We start from the raw sequence: 18,613 nt of genomic DNA on the forward strand, positions 1-18,613 counted from the left end.
GACTTCAGATCTAGTTGTCTCAGGCTGGTACATGGGTAATATGAAGGCTTTGCATACAAAAAAAGTTCATGTTGGAACCCCACGTCTTACCACACCATTGTGAAGTTTCAAATAGCGCCACGAGTCCTTCATTTCTAATTTTCATTTCAAAACAATGAATTCCCTTTAAATAACTCCGCAACTTCCTTCAATGGCATGCTTCTGGAAGCTTCCAGAGAAGGCAGGAATTATGTTGGTTCTGCCAGTGTTAGAATCTGTGATCAGATAGGATGGGGACACGTTCCATTCACTTGGAGAAACAAGAAGACCTCTTCACCTCCGCCTTTCTAAGCCCATGTCACCTGAAACTCTGACTGCCACATCTGCATCCAGGAATTTGTATGGTTGCTTTGCCTCACATTGAGACCATTTTATTTAGAAAAGACTGTAGAAGTCCCCTTTACCTATGGTTTCATTTTCCATAGTTTTAATTACCAATAGTCAACCACTATCTACACATATTAATTGGAAAATTCTAGAAAAAAAAACTTCTAAGTCTTAAATGGGAGACATAGAATAGCTCACTTAATCCAGGACACGCTTCTTCTTTTGGTCAATGTCCTCACTCCCTGTATTCTCCCCTCCATTCAGATCACTTAGCTGACTGTTTTTATGCTTATATTCTAGCTATCCTTATTGTCACTAATAATGGCCTCGCATTAGTTACTTTGTCACTAACTTCCCAAAGGTTTACTATTCCAAAGGGATAGCATTTGTCATGGTGAGGAAGCCATGGCATGGTGGCAGGAGGAGGAAGCAGATGACCACATTTTAATATATACATAGGAAGCAAAGCAAATAAAAACAGGAAATGGGGTGAGGCTATAAATCCCTAAATCTTGCCCCCGCCATGACACACTTTCTTCCTGCAAGGCCAAGGCTGTAGCTCCTAAATGTCCCATAACCTTCCTTGCAAACAGTGTCACCAGCTGGGGATCAAGTGTTAAAGTACACGAGCCTGTGAGGGACATGTTTTGTTCAAACCACCACAGAGTCCAAGCCTGAGAGAGGTGGTTTTGGCCATTTGAGCGCTCCAAAGAGGAGCCTCGGGATACCCACCTTACATCATCCCAAGAAGGTTGAACTTAACACATAAGATACTTGGAGAAAAAAAAAACAGCATATAATTTATATCACATTTTGTTCTAATACCTTCCTTCAAAGACTGGTTTTAAACATCACTTACTGGACTAAACTATAAATTAATCTTTAACACAGGCTTGACGGTTTGGAATTTTACAGCTTTCATAAGCGTGCCAAATAAGTTCCTTCTTCATATTTTTCTCATCAGGAAAATCTCTTCCTATCTTCTTCAAGTGACCAGGGTATTGTTTTGGAAGTAACCACCGCATATAGAAGAAATTAATTGCAGAAGGCAGAAAAATGCCCACAGTTCAAAGGCATTTTTCTTTTATATTAAGACCCTCTTTTCTATTTATTTATTTATTTATTTATTTATTTATTTATTTATTTATTTATTTATTTATTTATTTATTTGCTTGCTTGCTTGCTTGTTTGTGTGTATTTATCCATGGGGGTGAATGCATGCACATTCTGCAGCACTCGAGGGAATACAGAACAACTTGTAGGAGTAGATCTTCTGCTTCCTCATGTACTTAAACCTGGCAGGAAGCACACTTCACCCCCACAGCAGCCCTCAACCGCATTCTCAGGAAGGACCTTTCTATTTTAGCCACATTCTAATTTCTTCCTACTTTTTGCCATTCCTTGTTCGAAGAGGGGAATGTGGAGGGAACTCTGGAGTGACCACCACAGAAAATTGTGGTGGAATAGGAGCAACAACAGAGAGAAAGGCTCGACTCGCTCAGGCCAGAGACTATGACACTGAAGTTTATTCCCAGCCACGGGCTTTACCATAGCATTTCTGTGTGCTGTGGGGATCAGGGTGTGAACCCTTCTGTGCAGGTCAAATCCTTTCGCTGCATTTCATCTTCTCTGCCTCAGTTTCCCAACCTCATAGTGGGAATGAGAATCACTCTGTAGGGTTGTTAATGGAGCAAAAATGTGAAAAACGTGTGAAGAAACAAGTGTGTAAGTGTCACCATCTCCCCCAGTTGTCACCCAGTTCCCCTGTGCACAAAAGCCGACAGCTCATGTTAGAGGTCACGGTGATCCCACTCTCCAAGTCCCTGCGCTTGCCTTTATTTTTCATCTTCCAACAACACCCAGGTGACACACTGTACTCAGAGATCTGAAGTTTCATCTTTCCTCAGGCTGGTGACATGGCTTGGAAGTGCACTGTGCTGAGCGTCAGCCAGCTGCAGTGGCGGTTCCAACAGCCACCCAGTCTTCCAGGGAAATGCCCATTCGGGGTGCACTGAGTCGCCAAGCTTGGGCATCCAGTGGCTAGGTTTATTACATGAATTTCAACTCAGAGTACATTCAGTTTATGATGGGCTTAGGCGGATGTACCTCTGGTCACCCAAGGAGCATCTGTACCACCAAATTTCTGGTCGGAATTTCATCTGTGCCTGTTTCCAAACAAGTATTAAATAGAAAATGTATTGAACTGAGAGGGTCATCACTTAGTGATTAAATATTAGATTATGACTCAACCGTGATTCAAGTGCACATGAAATTATAATTTATGCCTATTTTTCTTCTGCTGGCAATCCTTCATAATGTCAGTTTGGTGATATAAATTTAATGCCATTAAACTCCATCAGCTCAAAAATGGCATTGCACTTCAGCTGTGATTGATACGGGCCTAAGCATTCTGATGGGGCATGTGGCAAAGTCAGTTACTCAGTGGAAACCGCGGGCTACAGGCAAATGTGTATTGACTTGTGAAGTCATTCATACTGGCAAAATTATCAAAGGTCGTTTACCAAAGGCTTTTTGGTTTGTCTTGTTGTTGTTGCTGCTGTTGTATTTTTCAGACCAGGTCTCACTGTGTGGTCAGTCTCTTTGACCATACAAGGTGGCCTCAGATTCTCAATAGTGCTGCCCCCACCTTGTGAGAGCTACAATGACAGGCACATACGTCTATACTCTAGAGTCTTGAGTGTTCCTTTAGCCATCGAGCAATCTCAGGTACAGAAGAGTGGGAAGAGTCAGCCACCCAGGTCCAGTTCACGTCACTTATTCCTTGTAAGCATTCTGTACCTGGTTCCCTAATCCAGCATCCCATTTGAGTAGTGCAAGATTTAGGATTCCTGTAAACACAGCATCATCATACAACCAAATACCAATGGCACCGTTTGCTCTTCTAGAAGACCCGTCTTCTGTTCGGCACATCCACATAGTGGCTCGCAAACTATCTGTCACTGTAGTCCCAAGGGATCAAAGCCCTCTTCTGGCCTCCATGTGTACCAGACATGCACATGATGCACACACACACATGAAGGTAAAACACTCCACAAAATTAATAAATATTAAGCAAAAATTAAGATGAGGTTTAGAGTGGTGTGTGGTCAGGGTCCCGTGGCTGCTAGATACTTAGGTTGGAATTTGAACTCAGTTGAGCCCATAGGTATAGCTGTTTTCACAGAGGTCCTCAAACTGGTCCTCCAGCACCAAACCTAGTAAACTGCAGTTAGGAATACAACCTGTTACACCTTAGCCTCAGTCAGGTAGAAGGCCTATGGGCAGGGGGCCAGTGGTCCATAGCTCTCATGGCAGAGTGATGACTGTGCCACTTAGTTTTCTGTCTACATGACACAAGCTGGGCTCATCCGGGAAGGGGGATCTCAGTTGAGAAAATGCCTCCATCACTTTGGCTCATTAGCAAGTCTGTGGGACATTTTCTTTATTAATGCTTTACGAGGGACGGTCTGGTCCACTTGGGCAGTGCCACGTCTGGGCATGTTGTCCTGGGCTGTATGAGAAAGCAGGCTGAGAAAGCCACAAGGCGCTAACAAGGGAGCAGCATTTCTCCATGGCCTCTGTTTAGTTCCTGCCTTTAGGCTCCTGCCTCCAGGCTCCTGCCTCGACTTTCCTTTCTGGAAGACTATGCCTATAAGCAAAATAAGCCTTCTCCTTCCCAAGTTGTTCCTGGTCATGGTGTTTGTCAAAGCAATGGAAAGCAAGCTGGGCTAGTGACACTGAAGGCTTTCCTCTATGTTGTCCTCTGCTGGGGAGAGTTTGGTTAAAATGTCCTTTCTCTGGTGATCTATTGTTAACTGTTGGTTTTGTGCTATGCTCTCAGGTCAATGTTGGTGCATGGATCAGCCTCGCTCATCTTGATCTGATCTCTGTGTCACACCAAGAGCTAGAGAATCATAGAAGGGGTAGCAGCCACCTGCAGTAAAAGGGTATTAGGATTTAAAATAGAATTCCTGTAGTGATATTGGAATGAGAATGGCTTGGATTTAAATTTCACATCTTTGGCAAACATTTATTAAAGAACAAATTTTCACACCTTTGCTTCCTATCTCAAGCCTCCTCCACCAACATCTTTCCTCTGATTTGAGAAAGTAGACACCGTTGGTTTAAAACGGGTAACACAAAGCTTACTGGAGTCCTTGGAGAGGCACTGAAATGAGACAGAATTACCTGTGTGAGTGGTGGGTGGCGAGGGCGTGAAATACTTAAGGGGAAAAAAGCCAATTCCTCATCCTCTTGCTCCTATGTCTCCACGCTCAGGTGCTTAGCCTGAAAGTCTGCTTCCGGCTTTCTTATACCTGGGTACCACCCCCATCCCTGCTTCTTGTCTACCCAAGGACTTAACTCCTGTAGTCTCCTCTTCTCCCTACAGACCAAGCCCTTCCCATCAACATACAATATAATGTAACGTATCATTCCAACTCTTCCACATCTTCCTCTCCAGTCCCCAGCCCATTTCTCTGCAGTCCCCTGTAATTTTCTCCTCTGTTAAGATATTTTCATTAAAACCAAATCTGCACCTATAGATAACATTTCCCATCTGGAGAAGATGAACTCCTTCTTCCTAGGCCTTCCTAAGTTGGTGAAACCATCCATCCCGAGCTCAGGAAAGGATAATGCCTTCCATCCCCCAATGGGTTCTCACTCCTGATCCTGCTTGGCAGAGAGCACTTGAATAATGTAGTTGATTCTTCTAGAAACAAGTCCTTCCTCTAGCTCTTTGTACTCTGCTCATTTTCTTTCTTCCAACTGTCACTTTTGATTTTTTCATTTCCCACCCCTTCCCGCTGTTTCAGTGTCCCACTCCAAAGTCTTGGTGCTGTTGGTATGATCGTATTAAGAACTCACTAGGCCACAGAGGCCTTATAAGGTCCTTATAAAAGAGACTTTATCCAGCTTTTGCCCCTTTCCCCAGATGATGACGCTTCACTCCTACCCACTAAAGCATTCAGCCTGCAAGATAGTATTCTGGAAACAGAGAACTGAACCACTGCCTTTAGACCCACCCTCTCATCCAAAATAAGCCCCCCAAAATGGCAGTGCCATCAATAAGGCCATAAATTAGAGTCTAGGCTCAGTTCACCCTCTGACAGGCTAAAACAGGAGGATTTCTGACACATAAACAAAAGCCTAAAATCAGCATTCTTCAGACAGTTGGGAAGCAGTTTTCTGTGTCAGGTAAAGTTACTCCTTCCCCTATGTGCCCCTATAGCTAACTATCTATGGCAATTGGTCATCTAGTCCTCTACTAACACATACCTACCTGTAACACATGTCAAAGTCTTATGCTCTTGTACCTGGGCTCCTCTGGCCTCCAAACTCCCCTCCAGCTGCTCTAGCTTGCAGCTGTCTGTCTGTCACAACACCTGTCTCTTTAAAACTGGCAAGACTCCCCGCATCCAGTCTGCTATTCTCTCAGACCCCGGGGATATCCAAAAGAGTTTTGAGTGTCCTCAAATAAACCTTTCTTCCCTCCCATAGAGTGCTTTAGCGCTTTCCCTGTGCCCTCACTTACACCTTCTCCTCTCCATAACTGTGAGAAGAGAAATTTCTTCATAAATTATATAGACTCCACCCATCTCAAAATTTTTAACCCAGAATTGTTCCTGTCCAAAGGAAAGACAGGGACAAAAAATGGATCAGAGATGGAAGGAAAGGGTGAGAAGTGGGAGGGAGGGCAAGGGTGAGAAGTGGGAGGGTGGGCAAGGATGAGAGGCGAAGGGAGGGCAAGGGTGAGAAGTGGAGTAGAGGTTAGGTAAGGATGAGAAATAGGGGTCTGGACAAAGGTGAGAAATAAAAAGGAGTCACAGACAAGGATGAAAGTGGGTGGACACAAGGGTGAGAAATTAAGCGGAGGTGGTAGGCAAGGGTGGTCTCACCAGTCGTGATCTAAGCAACTCTGAGAACACTGAGTAATTACAGATATGAAAGAACTAGACAGCTAACTATGACTAATGAATGAATGAGTTAGAGTAGAATATCTCAAAGTAGGAAGCAAGGAAGAATTTAGTTCAGTCTGAGTTTGTGGTGGTTACCACATAACGATGTCAAATAGATATGTCCATTGATGAGAGGATACATTGGGATTAGATGACAAGCTTTGCACTCTATTCATGACTTGATAGGTACAATTTTTGTATGCCTACGATGCCTAGCAGTTATTACATTTCACTAATTGTATTATTATGAGAGAATGACAAAGAATTAAAGTATACGGGAAGCTCCCTTTTGCATAGCCCTCCCTTGTACTTGACAAGAGCTGGGTGTTTGGGTCCAGAACATGGGTCAATGGCAAAATGTTAGCCTTGTAAGCGCAAAACCCTAGGTTCAATACCAGACACTGCAAAAAGAAATACACCTTTTTGTTTCCTGTTCGTGCATTTGTAGGAGTACATATCTCTCTTCTCACCACTTGAGGACATATAAAAGCATGCCCACATTGCTTTGGAATTTGCCTTATCATGCAGCAAAGGAGTCGATGATAGGCCTGGTAGAGGCAGAGGTGTCAAACTCACCCAATTTTTGCAGTCCCAGTGCATTTCCCAGAGAGGCCATCTTAACTGTCTAGCTTCTTTATTCACAGATGTCACCAATCCAGCACATCAGTGGCCACAGTCTCAGACACACATGCAAGTCTGCAGCATAAATCCCCAGAGGGGCTATTATTTCCCTATTGATTGAGGGTGGGAACTTGCCTTTCTACCAGTCAATACTTTCTCCATAACTCTTAGATTTTCTATTTTCATTTTATTCTTGGAAACGTTTCCTGTCTCTGGCGTTGTTAGTCTGCAGTTTTGGGGACCACCTGGGAATTCACTCACACATTTTGAGGTTTCCCCAGGGGTTTGATTACTGTGGTGAAGGCAAGAACTGTCTGCCAGAGCTCCGAAGACAGTGACCTCTGAGAACTTCCACTGGTAGGCCAGGAAGCAAACAGTGATGTGGGAGAGGAGGGACAAGTCCCATGACACTTCTATTCTGTCCATTCGCCACAGTCCACCTGCTACCTCTGGCCTTGGAACCACCCAGGGTCACTCTCAACTCCCAAATGCTTTTCTCCAGTGTACTCAAGGCTGAAGGAAAACTTGCACTTGTGCCAAAACCATACACTCAGTTACATCTGATTTCCACGTCCTTGTAATAGCAAAACTAGTGCTGTCCTAACTATCCATCAACAGAGAAGTGTTAAGTAGTGAAGCAGACAGCCCTCCTGGGCAGTACTCCAGGGCAGCAAAATTGAATGAATTAGGATGTCTGTCAAGTCTGGATTGATTGAATCTCCCTACCCACCACCCCATTTTGCATCCATGCATTATGCATCCTGCCTAGTTTATGTCGCCCTGTTTTCCCTTCCCATCCGTAATTCCATTGGTTCATTTTGAGCGGAGAAGAATCTGGGTGAGCATGGTCAGTTCACCACATTGATATTATGTCTTGTTGGTGGCGTAATGAAAACAAGACTCAAGAAATATGGAAAGTCAGAATATAATGAAAATGGGAACAACTTCCACAACTTGAACATGACAAGACGAAGAAGCAAACTGTTTAAGTTTTATTTATCTTTTATATCATTGTCAAAACCTAAGCTTGAATCTAACAACAGGCTTGAAATTATGTGACTTTATTTTAATCTTGTAAAAAGTATTTTAATAAAAGCCTGGCCTTTTCCATGATCACAGTACTAAGCTCCAGATAAAAATCTTAGCAAAACTCATATAAAATAGAAAATAAATAATAATACCAGACAGACGAAGATACTTAACAGTTTAGAAAAGTTGATGTGACATAAAGTGTTACTGGTTCACAGAAGGAGAAAGGGAAATATTCCACTACTTGTAATAGGTGCTAGAGAGCAACTGCCACTTAGAGTAAGTATGTACTTTGAGTATTAGAAAGAATGTAGAGGATTCCTTATTAAGGTTTGCTCCCCTGTTGAAGAAGAGAACCATGATGAGTGATGGTAAGCAGACGTGTCCTCATCAGTAACAGAACATCATGGCACTGCCATCCCTGGACCATTCATTATCATCATTGTTCTATCCAATACAACACAGCCAAAGCAATGAACAGTGTGTCGAACAATTGTTAAAAAGTCCTGTGGGGAAGAGATTAGCTCACTAAACAAACATCTAAACCACTCAGGCATATATAGAATGAGTGATACAGAGGTGTTTATAACTCTGTATAAACAAGACAAAAAGAAATGTTTCCTGTATGATATAATGGGTTTCTTGAAGGAGGAGACTGAGACCATAAGGTATTCTTGGGCAAGGTTACATTATAAATGCATGAACCATGACATTAGTAAATGAAAAGAAATACTCGATTTTGGGGAAAACTAAGTACACAGAATTGATCAGTTCACCTTTTCATGGTGGTGTCTTAGTCAGTGCGGGCTTCAGCAGTGTTTATTCCTCAGCTTCTAGAGCCTGGAGTCCAAGGTCAGGTCATAGCCTGGGTAGGGGCTGATGTGGACACTTCTCCTTTATTCTCAGAAACGCGCTTGATGTATTCTCAGGTCGTAGAGAGGTGATGTCCCCTGCGCCCACTATCTAACAAGGACATTAATCCCATCCATGGACAACTACTTTCATGATCTCTGACGAGTCTTCCTCCACACTCTGTGGATTGCATCTTCCACGTAGAGTCTGAAGCAGAACTGACATTCCATCCATAGTAGTTGGTTTTGAGGTCATAAGATGAATTCATCAGTCTGTGATAATAATGTGTTGGATGTATTCCATGTAATCATCTTAGGTACAAGATAGACCTATGGTTTAGAGGGACACAGCCAGAAGTCTTGGGAAACTAGCTTATCGCTGGGGTTGGGAGGACGTTAGATTGTTTCCTTATGACAGAAAAGCTACTGAGGTATGTGCCATAGCTTGAACACGGTTTGTCCCAGAGATTTACGTGTAATGGCTTTGTGATTGGTGGAGCCAATGAAAGGTATGGCATCCCAGGGACTTGTCCTCATGCAGTTCCTACAACAGTGCTCTTCCGTGAAAGCGCCTGCTCTAAGGCACCGGCTCCTCCCCTGCTTCCTTCTCGTGCTCCTTTCCTTTCTGTTCACTGCCAGGAGTTGGTGCAACATGAAGCTATGGCCAGAAACTGGATGGGTGTGGTACTGTGTGGACTTTGAGGACAGTGGGCCAAAAGAAACCACTTTCCTTTACAAATTATCCAGCCTCTGGTGTTTCGTTATAGTAACCTAAAGTAGACTAAGAGACACAGGAATAGCCTTACTTGAAATCTATTCTCCAGTGCTATGCCCTCATTTTCTGCTTTCTTGGGATATTCATCATAGAAGTGTCTGTGTTCCTCTATCTGAGTAAAAAGATTCAATCATATGTAATCAATGTAAAGACAATGTAAATCACAATGGAGTCTTGCTCTAAAAGCCTTACGTTTTCAGTGACAAGGGTCTGAGAAAGCTATACACTCACATGGTTGACTTGGTTGGAGGTTTGAGTTATAGTCTCAGTCCTTAAAAAAAAAACGAGCCCTGTGTTAGAGGTCACTCTATAAAAAGCTCAAAGGCGAACTTGAACCTTTAGTGTTTAATTAGCAAAGTTTAGTATTATCTTTTCAGGCTCAGCTAATATTATTCCAACAGTTAAAGAGTCAGGGGCTATGGAGAGCGGTGGCCGCCAGGTCAGTCAGACGGGTAAAGTGTGAAGTGATTCTGTTTTACAGCTGGAAATTAAATATACCTTCAGAGAACTGAAACCAGGTCTCTCCCTCTCCCCTCCCCTCTCCCTCTTCCCCTCTCCTCCTCCTGCCTCTCCTCCTTCTCATCCCTTCTCCTCCCTTCTCCTCCCTTCTCCTCTTGAACTTTAGGAAGTAGGGAGGAATCTGTAAAAATAACATCTGCGGGTATAAACACTGACAAAACTACAAATGATAAAATCCCTCAGAGAGGACATCACCAGGGCTTTAAAACTGGGTAATTCTTATTAGCCTTGCAAATGTGAACCAGACCAGCAGGAGCTGAAGGATGAGCTCCTGTTTTCACTGTCCTCAGAGAAGCTGTGAGATCCTTAGAGAGGCAGCTGTTTAGCTAGGGAAACACCCAGCCTCATGGTGGAGGTCACCTCCCTTCCGTCAGAGAATAGGGCCTGCCAGACTGACCTTACAATTTACTAGCTAGTCAGCTCAGGCCTGTGTTTATTCTTCTTGGTTTTCTCCCAGTTTCTCCATCGGCCAAGTGTAGTGTGATCTCAGTGGGCCACATGAGAATTGACACAAACGATGCCAGGCACTGATCATAGGTCTACATACAGTAAAAGCTAAGACACTAGACCTCTGGATGCTCCAAAGACATGCCCTTAGTGCCTATGCAGACAATCTTCTTTAGTAACGCTGCGTTTTCAGTTAATTCTGATTTTGCTGTGGAGAATATATTTTGGCTCACGGTCTCAGAGGAACTCTTTGTCTCATGACTGGGAAGGTGGGCAGAGTACCCGGCAACAGGAACCCATGGTAACCTACCAGGGAGCAAAGAAAAGCCAGTGTCAGGAGCTGGGCATTTAGAGAATATACCATTAATGACCAACCTACTCCTACTAGACAGACATCACTTTCAGAAGGCCCCACAGTCCTCAAAACAGTGTGACAGCTGGGGACCATATGCTCAAAACCTGAAGCCATATAGTATGTTCCAGACTCAGCCCACACCAATATGGTGTCTTTGCACACTGAGGTATAATTGAAAATGAAGTCCTATTGGATAGGATAAACACAAAGTTCAATCCGTGGTACCCTTACAAAAAGGACATAGATGCAGACACACAGAGGGAAGATGGCCATTGGCCATGGAGGGACATCAAGGATTGTCAGCAGCCATTGGGAGCTTGGTGAGGCCAAGGAAATAGCCTTTGTAGAGTCTCAAGGTAGAAGGTCTCTCCTGCATCTTGAATTTGGACTTTAAGCCTTGAGAACTTTGAGAATATAAGTAAATGCTGTTTTAAGTCACCTAGCTTGGAGTAATCCATTACAGTAGTCCCAGTGAATGAACACAGTGTGCACTTCAATTGACTCATAATTTGTCTGCAAGACGATACTGTGTAGAGATCAGCAGTATGACTAAATATGTGCATTGGCTTTATCATCACACTCTATGTCTTAATTTTAAAAAATAAATAAATTGATATAAGCATTTGTCCCACAAGGTCCAGTATAAAGTAGCACAAACTGACACGGGAAAAGATGGATGCCCGTTATCTGGCAAGGATGGCAAGCAGACCTTCAGCTCTGCTAGGAAACATGCAGTGGAGAAGACATAGAAGAGGGAGGAGTGTGGTGAATGACACTGACTAGAGCAGTAACCCCAAAGGGAAGAAAGCAGGAGCCCTCCTTCTCTGGCCAGCACTTGCTTCCCATTCAGCTGCCTTCCTATGCAGCCAGGGATGGTTTTTTTTTTTTTTATGATTTTGTGGGCTCCATGAAAATCACTATTGTTTCCACTTATCTGACATGCTTTGAGAATTTGCTGATGGTTTGTTATAGTTTAAGTGTAAAAAAAAAACAACCGCATTTTATTTTAAATGATAGTTTAAAGAAACATCATGTCTCATGGCTTAGGAATACTTCACACAGGGTTGAGTAGCCTGAAAGGAATGCCCCTTCACACAGAAAGTTCTGCTCCATTGTTGGGATAAATTATGAGCCTCACAGAGAGAAAGTACTTCATAGAGCAGGAGGAAACATTTGCAAATCACACATCAGGGCTTGTAAAGAATACAGAGCTAAATAGCAACAGACACCCCAGTCACAGTGGATGTGAATACAGCTTTCTCCAAGGAAATGTACAGACATCCATTAGCTACGTAAAATTGTGCAACGTCCTTTTTGTTTTTTTTATTAGAAAAAATTGGTTTCCTGTCTCCTCTAGTGACTCATACACCATTCCCTACATTCTCTCCTTCCTCATCACCCAATGTGATGGTCTCCTTGGAAAGTTTAGATTATACCTGTTTGTACAAATACACAGACATGTTATAGCTTACTCGGTTTATATCTTGAATGTTTCAAAATGGCTCTTGCTTCCAAGATGTGGTTACCAGACCTTAAGACACTGTTGGGAGGTGCTAAAAGCTCTAAGAAGTGCAATTTAGTAGAAGGCTCAGTCATTAGGGGCATGTTCTGGGAAAGAATACTGTACCCCAGGTCCTCCCTTCATTCTTGTGTCACGAGGAACAGGAGTCATCCACCATTTGTCCCTGTCAGGGCATATTGTGGCACTGCAGGCCGAAAGCAATAAGACCAAGTGGCTATGAACCAGAACCATAGACCAAAACCAAACCTTTCCTCCTTTTAGGTTAATTCATCACAGGGCTTTTGTCACAGTGATGGAAAGTTGACTCAGTTCACTCAAACAAAGCCACTGAGGGCATACGCAGTGAGTACTCTACTCCCAGTTCATAGTCACGCTCAGCTACATTCATTATATTTAAACCAATCACAAGAAGGGGAAATAAGATGAGTCCTAAGAGGACAACCAATGGAATCCTCTTGCAACAAATATGAAGTAATGTGTGTGTGTCTAGATCCTTATCAGGAGGCCTCCCTGCACTCCAGAGAACAACAACAACAAGATGCCTTTGGCTAAAGAAATAGAGGCAATATATAATTTGAAATATCTCGGGTTTTAAAATTTTCAAACCATGTGTAGGCATGTGCACACGCATGTGTGTGTGTGTGTGTGTGTGTGTGTGTGTGTGTGTGTGTGTGTGATATGACTTTAGGTGCTTACAGAGACCAGAGGAATTGTTCAATAGCTGTGGAATTGGGTGGGTTCTAGAAACCAGCCTTGAGACCCTTACAGGATCCACATTAGCCCTTGACCTCCAAGCCATCAGTTTCAGCCTCAGTACCTCAGTTCTTAAAAGTCCTGAAATCACATAAGAGCCATTTAGATCAAAGAAGATTATGCTATCCAAATTTAAAACTCTATTTAATTGTAACCCAAGGCAGTGTGTATAGAAATTCAGCCACTGGGAGTCCTTTACTTTTAGTGTTTAATGTTGTGACTGGAAAAACCTATGCTATTTTAAAACTAAAAAATCTTTAAACCATTTGTTAAGAAGTGAAGTAGGTAGGAAGGTGTTTCAGGTTCTGGCACCTGAGATCATTCTTCTTATCAAAATACAGAGAAGCTAACCTACTTTGGTGAGTGCTGGGGACACAAAAATCTCAGCCTGCCGGCAGTGTGCAAAGTCCTTCCTGTGCTCTTTGACAGATGTATTATTTTGAGAGTCGTATTAATCCATCTTCTGTTACAAAGAACACAACACTGAAGACTAGATTATTTATAATGAAAAGGGTTTATTTCAGCTCAGGTCGTGGTCCAGAGTTAAAGGCTGTGGGTAGCGATTCCCTTGTTGGCACAGTCTCCAGGTGACCTGGAGGATTGCAGACATAGCCATGATGGAGATAGAGACAGATAAAGACAGAGATAAATACAGAGCACCACCCAGGACAACACATTCACTTTGAGACCAGCGTCTCCCACTCCTAATGCAGCCACTGTGAGAAAAGCTTAAGTTCCCCTTAAAGACCCAATCACCCCCTTTAAAGACCCCACCACCTCCATACCCTCATCATGGGGAATGAAGCCTCCATATGAGTTTTGGTAATAACAAGCCACAGTCAAACTTCAGTGTCTCTTAACCCACTGTGTGCCATTTCAGAATCCCTCATCTAATTTCACACCCCCTCCTTTGCTGCCTCCTTCCACCCACCAAGCTCCTGAGTGGTTTTAGAGAGTGCTAAGACACCGCAAGGGACTGAGGCTTCCCCTGGATCCATCATGAGCTCAGGTAAAATAGTTGGCATTGCCTGGCTCTAGGTTACGACATCTTCCCTGGACTGTTTTCTCTTGATCTGGCTTCTCCAGATCTCCCACACTTCTCTTGTCTAGGCCCCTCTTCCATCCCTTTGGGGTTTTGAGGGGGGCCTTTTAGAGATGGGCCTCCTGATGAAGAGCATCACAGACCTTCTCCCCTCCAGCAGTTCTGTGCTGGGGAGACCTCACCTTCCTGGAGGTGGAGGCCCCAGTTTCCACTGCTGTCAGGTTCCCTTGTCTCTGCTTCAGCGCCTGCTAGACTTGTGACTTGAACAGTACCTGCTCTCCCAACCCCTGCAGAACTGCCCTCTCTCCTCTCATCTGCCTTCCTTGCCTACAGGGCTGGGCCTGCTTCCAACCCTCCTGCAGAGGTGAGAAACCATGACACTGGCTCCTACAGACTCCCCTACTACTCAGCTCGGCTCTTTATATCCCTTCCCCTTTAAATGGCCATCAAAAACATGACTCGTTTTAAAAGTATAAATTGTAATGTAATTTTTAAAAAAATTTAATCTAAATTTTATTTTACTGTGAAAGCATATGGCATCTTTAAAAATAAATGTACAAATATTAATACTAACATAAAGGCAACCGCAGACCTGTGTCCTTTGTTTTTGGAAACTAAACTGAGAATAACCACATAGAATAACCACATCTTCGAACCACCTTTCAACACTACGTGACAGATTTAAATGCGGTCTCAAGTTAAGCCAAGCCCCAGCTCCATGCAGCTGAGACCCCAGTATGTTCAGAAAGAATCTAGCCTTCCAGGTTCCCAATGGCCACTAGCGCTGTAAACTTATATTTCTTGATGCCTGTTCTTCAGAACAGTGCCTCTAACCAGGTAAGGAATAAGTAAAGGAAATCAATGGTCAAAAAGGCTTGGAATGCAGTGGCATTTAAAAGTCAGATTTAAAAGTCTGTTTTCCAACCCAGAGTTCTGTTTCTATTGATGCTTAATTTGTACTTCAGCCAATTTTGGAAACCTGGAAATGTCTACTCAAAAAAAAAAAAAATTCTCCCAGACACCATTGCAACCTAATGCATGCTTGATAAGGCATCTTTCAAAACCTGCACCCGTTTCTTTCATATGTCACAGAGCAGAAAAGAATAGACTAGGAACAAAGCAAGGAGTGTGCGCTGTCTATGTAATTATCAACCTTTCCAATTATTTTTTGGCCAAATCAATAATTCATGAAAATTACCATTTGTCAAGACCTTAGTTAAAACCCATCCCTTGAGGAATGTGGTCCCCAAGAGAGATGACAGAACAAAGGAAATCCCACGTACTTGGTGAAATATCTTCCACCTGGTCTCAAGCTAAAGCAAGCCCCCACTCCATGCAGCTGAGGCCCCAATATGTTCAGAAAGCATCCATCCTTCGAGGTTCCTGACGACCACTAGCTCTGGAAAGCACAGGCTTAGATTTCTGGATGCATGTTCTTCAGAACAGTGGATGTTACCAGGTAAGAGATAGATAAAGGTCGACTGTGGTCCAAAAGGTCTGGACTACAGTGGTCGTTAAAAAAAAACAAACAAAACAACAACAACAACAAAAAAAACAACAAAAAAACCCAAAAAACCCCCAAACATTTAGTGGGCTCATTTCTGCAAAGTCATCTCAGAGTTGATAGTGTGCTAATGTGTAGCATAGCATTTCCCAGATGGATTTCCATCAGAGATTGATGGATTGTGTTATGGAAGGTTTCCCAGGATCATGGTCACATTTGGGGACTCACTGGCCTCTTCTAATATTGCAAACATGGAGAAAAGAACTGGGCCTCCACAAAGAGAGACTTGCAAGGAGGAATCTGGTGCTTAATAACAGCCATCCGACTACCAGCAATATCTCACCCTTTCCTTCCTTTCTGCTCCAAGATATGTTGTTCACTAAGAACACTTCTAATAATTACACTCTAAATAAATGTTTTATCTGTCTTGATTTTCAGTCTGGAGCAACTACCTTCTCACTTCCATTACAAATGTCTTAGGTCTACAAGTTCCTTCCCAAATTCCCAGAGATCCACATTTCTCTGGGACCCACCCACCATTAACTCATAGCTTAACATCAAATCTATCTTTAGTCATCACCTCGTCTTGAGATTGAAAATGATTTTATCTACGACATGAGATTAGGAAGGACTATATGTGTTTCCTAGGCAGTGGTCAGATACTGAAATGGTGTTTAAGGTTCCTCTTCTCTGGCTGAGAAGTAACATATAGTTCCAGCTCAAGTCTGACAGTGTCTTGACTCAAACACTTTCCCAGCCAATGCCTGCTGCCCGATCAGTCCTGTTAGTATGTCCCCAAGTTAAGGGACATTCTAAAACAAACTTTCAAACATACCAGGCAAACTGTGAAAGGCTCAGTTCAGCGTGGGCAAGCTTTGCTCTTCTTCCTCCCCTCCTTGGCTGTGTCTCCTCCACCATAAACTGTTACTCATTCTTATTTGTAAACCACTTCAGACTTTCATCCTCCTGATCTACTCTTTGCTAATGCTTTCATTATATGACTTCATGTCTGACTCCAGAGGAAAGCTTCAAAGCGTGCAATTGACTTTTAGCCTTTTCAATTTATCCAGCACATATCCCTCGGAATAATTACTTGTACGGTTGGGATGTGAACTTTTTGTACCCTTGTTTTCATTTGTTTTAACTATAAATATATCTGAATATTTTGATACCAAGTAGTCCTAGGATCCGAGAAGGGCTGGATCAGACTTCTAATCTCCTAATAATGTTAGGACTAAAATAAGTTCAGAGTGGAATACTTTCCATTCACGAATAATAGACCTTTTAGAACCTGTACTGGGAAGATGTGCATCTACAAGTCAACACAGGTGGATTTGTTGAATGAGAACAATCAACTGAATTTCCAAAGCAAAGAATCTGTTCTATAGCAGAAAGCAAAACTAAACAAAATAAACAAAACAAAGCAAACACACATACACACACACAAACCCAAACCAAACCAAACCGACCAAACAGAAAGACCAAACCTAGTGTGTTACACCCATCACATTGTAGACAATCTGGTAGCTTAGTGACACATTTGCTCCCTTTTATTCTAGGCTCTCTAGAATTAGGTGCTATGGCCAAAATTCAGAGGACACCAGCCTAGATGTAAGAGAGTACATCCAGACAGACAGGTGAGAGTAGGTGTACTAGTTGGTCTCAGCTGGGTTCAGGGGTCAGATCACCTCAGGGATAGCTGGTGCAATTAAGGGAGCCATCGCTAAAGGCTCAGGGAATGTTGAAAACAAGTTCATCGGCTTGTGTAGTTAAGGTCTCAGGCAAACATAAAGCTAGCTCCTCCCTCGTCAAGTTTTCTGAGATCATGCTCATCTCTGCTTTGTCATAAAGGAAAGCTGGGCTTCAGCGAGTGGCTCAGGCTGTATCCTCCTAATCTGGAAAGGCTTGGGAAACGACAGGGATTCCTTACCAGTGATTCCAGCAAGCCCTTTCTTGGCATACTCATATCATTTACACTAAACCCTGTAGATAGGAAAATGGACTATCATGCCTACAGCCAAGAAGTGATGTCAACCTTATCTGGGGTTTGGAAGAAGAGTTTGCCCAGGAAAAAGTCTGATGCTGATATCATAAGAAGAGAAGGCAAATGCTCACCAGAAGCCTCGTAGTTGCCTCTCCATGCCAAAAATACCTTTCTGTGTGTCTCACATGCATCAAGGCAAAGATGGTTTGGGAAAGTACTAGAACTCATGTGAACGGGTTTAACCTAACTGCACAAACTGGATAAAGATCTGCTGCTCAAAGCTCTCACCTCCATCTGAAAGAAAGCTCCCATCACAATCCACAAACCTTCGGCAAGTTCTGCTATGATTTGAAGTGTTTTTTTCTCAAACCCAGAATTTGTGGGTTTGAAAAACACTTCCCAAAAGTCATGTGCTAATGACACTTACCAGCAGTCATGTGCTAATGACACTTACCAGGTAGAACCTCTGGTAAGTGACTAAGTCATAAGCACACTGACTGAATGGTTATCTTGGTCATTGTGTTTACTGCTGTTACTCAAAATATAATAGCCACACCCCATTCTTCCAACACTCATTTTGAAATCGATGACCTCCTCCACTGACCCTCCATTTCCAGTAAATAACAGAATGTCATTTTAGCTATCTGTAATAAGGACGGTCACTCCATTGGCATACTCCCCTGTCCTGACTTGATAAAAGAAAAAGCTCTGTTACAAGGGCAAAGTCGTATCTAAGTTCACAGACACCACAATGGGGACTCTCATAAAAACCATACAAGGCATTCAAGGTCTGACTTCTCCTTTTCATTCTCCTCTCATTTCCTGTGATCTCTAGCTCTCGTTACCATCTACCCCAGACCAATCACATAGTTCAGCCAACAGAAGCGT

Source organism: Rattus norvegicus, chromosome 10 (assembly GCF_021556685.1).
Source record: "Rattus norvegicus strain SHRSP/BbbUtx chromosome 10, alternate assembly SHRSP_T2T, whole genome shotgun sequence".
NCBI lineage: Eukaryota > Metazoa > Chordata > Mammalia > Rodentia > Muridae > Rattus > Rattus norvegicus.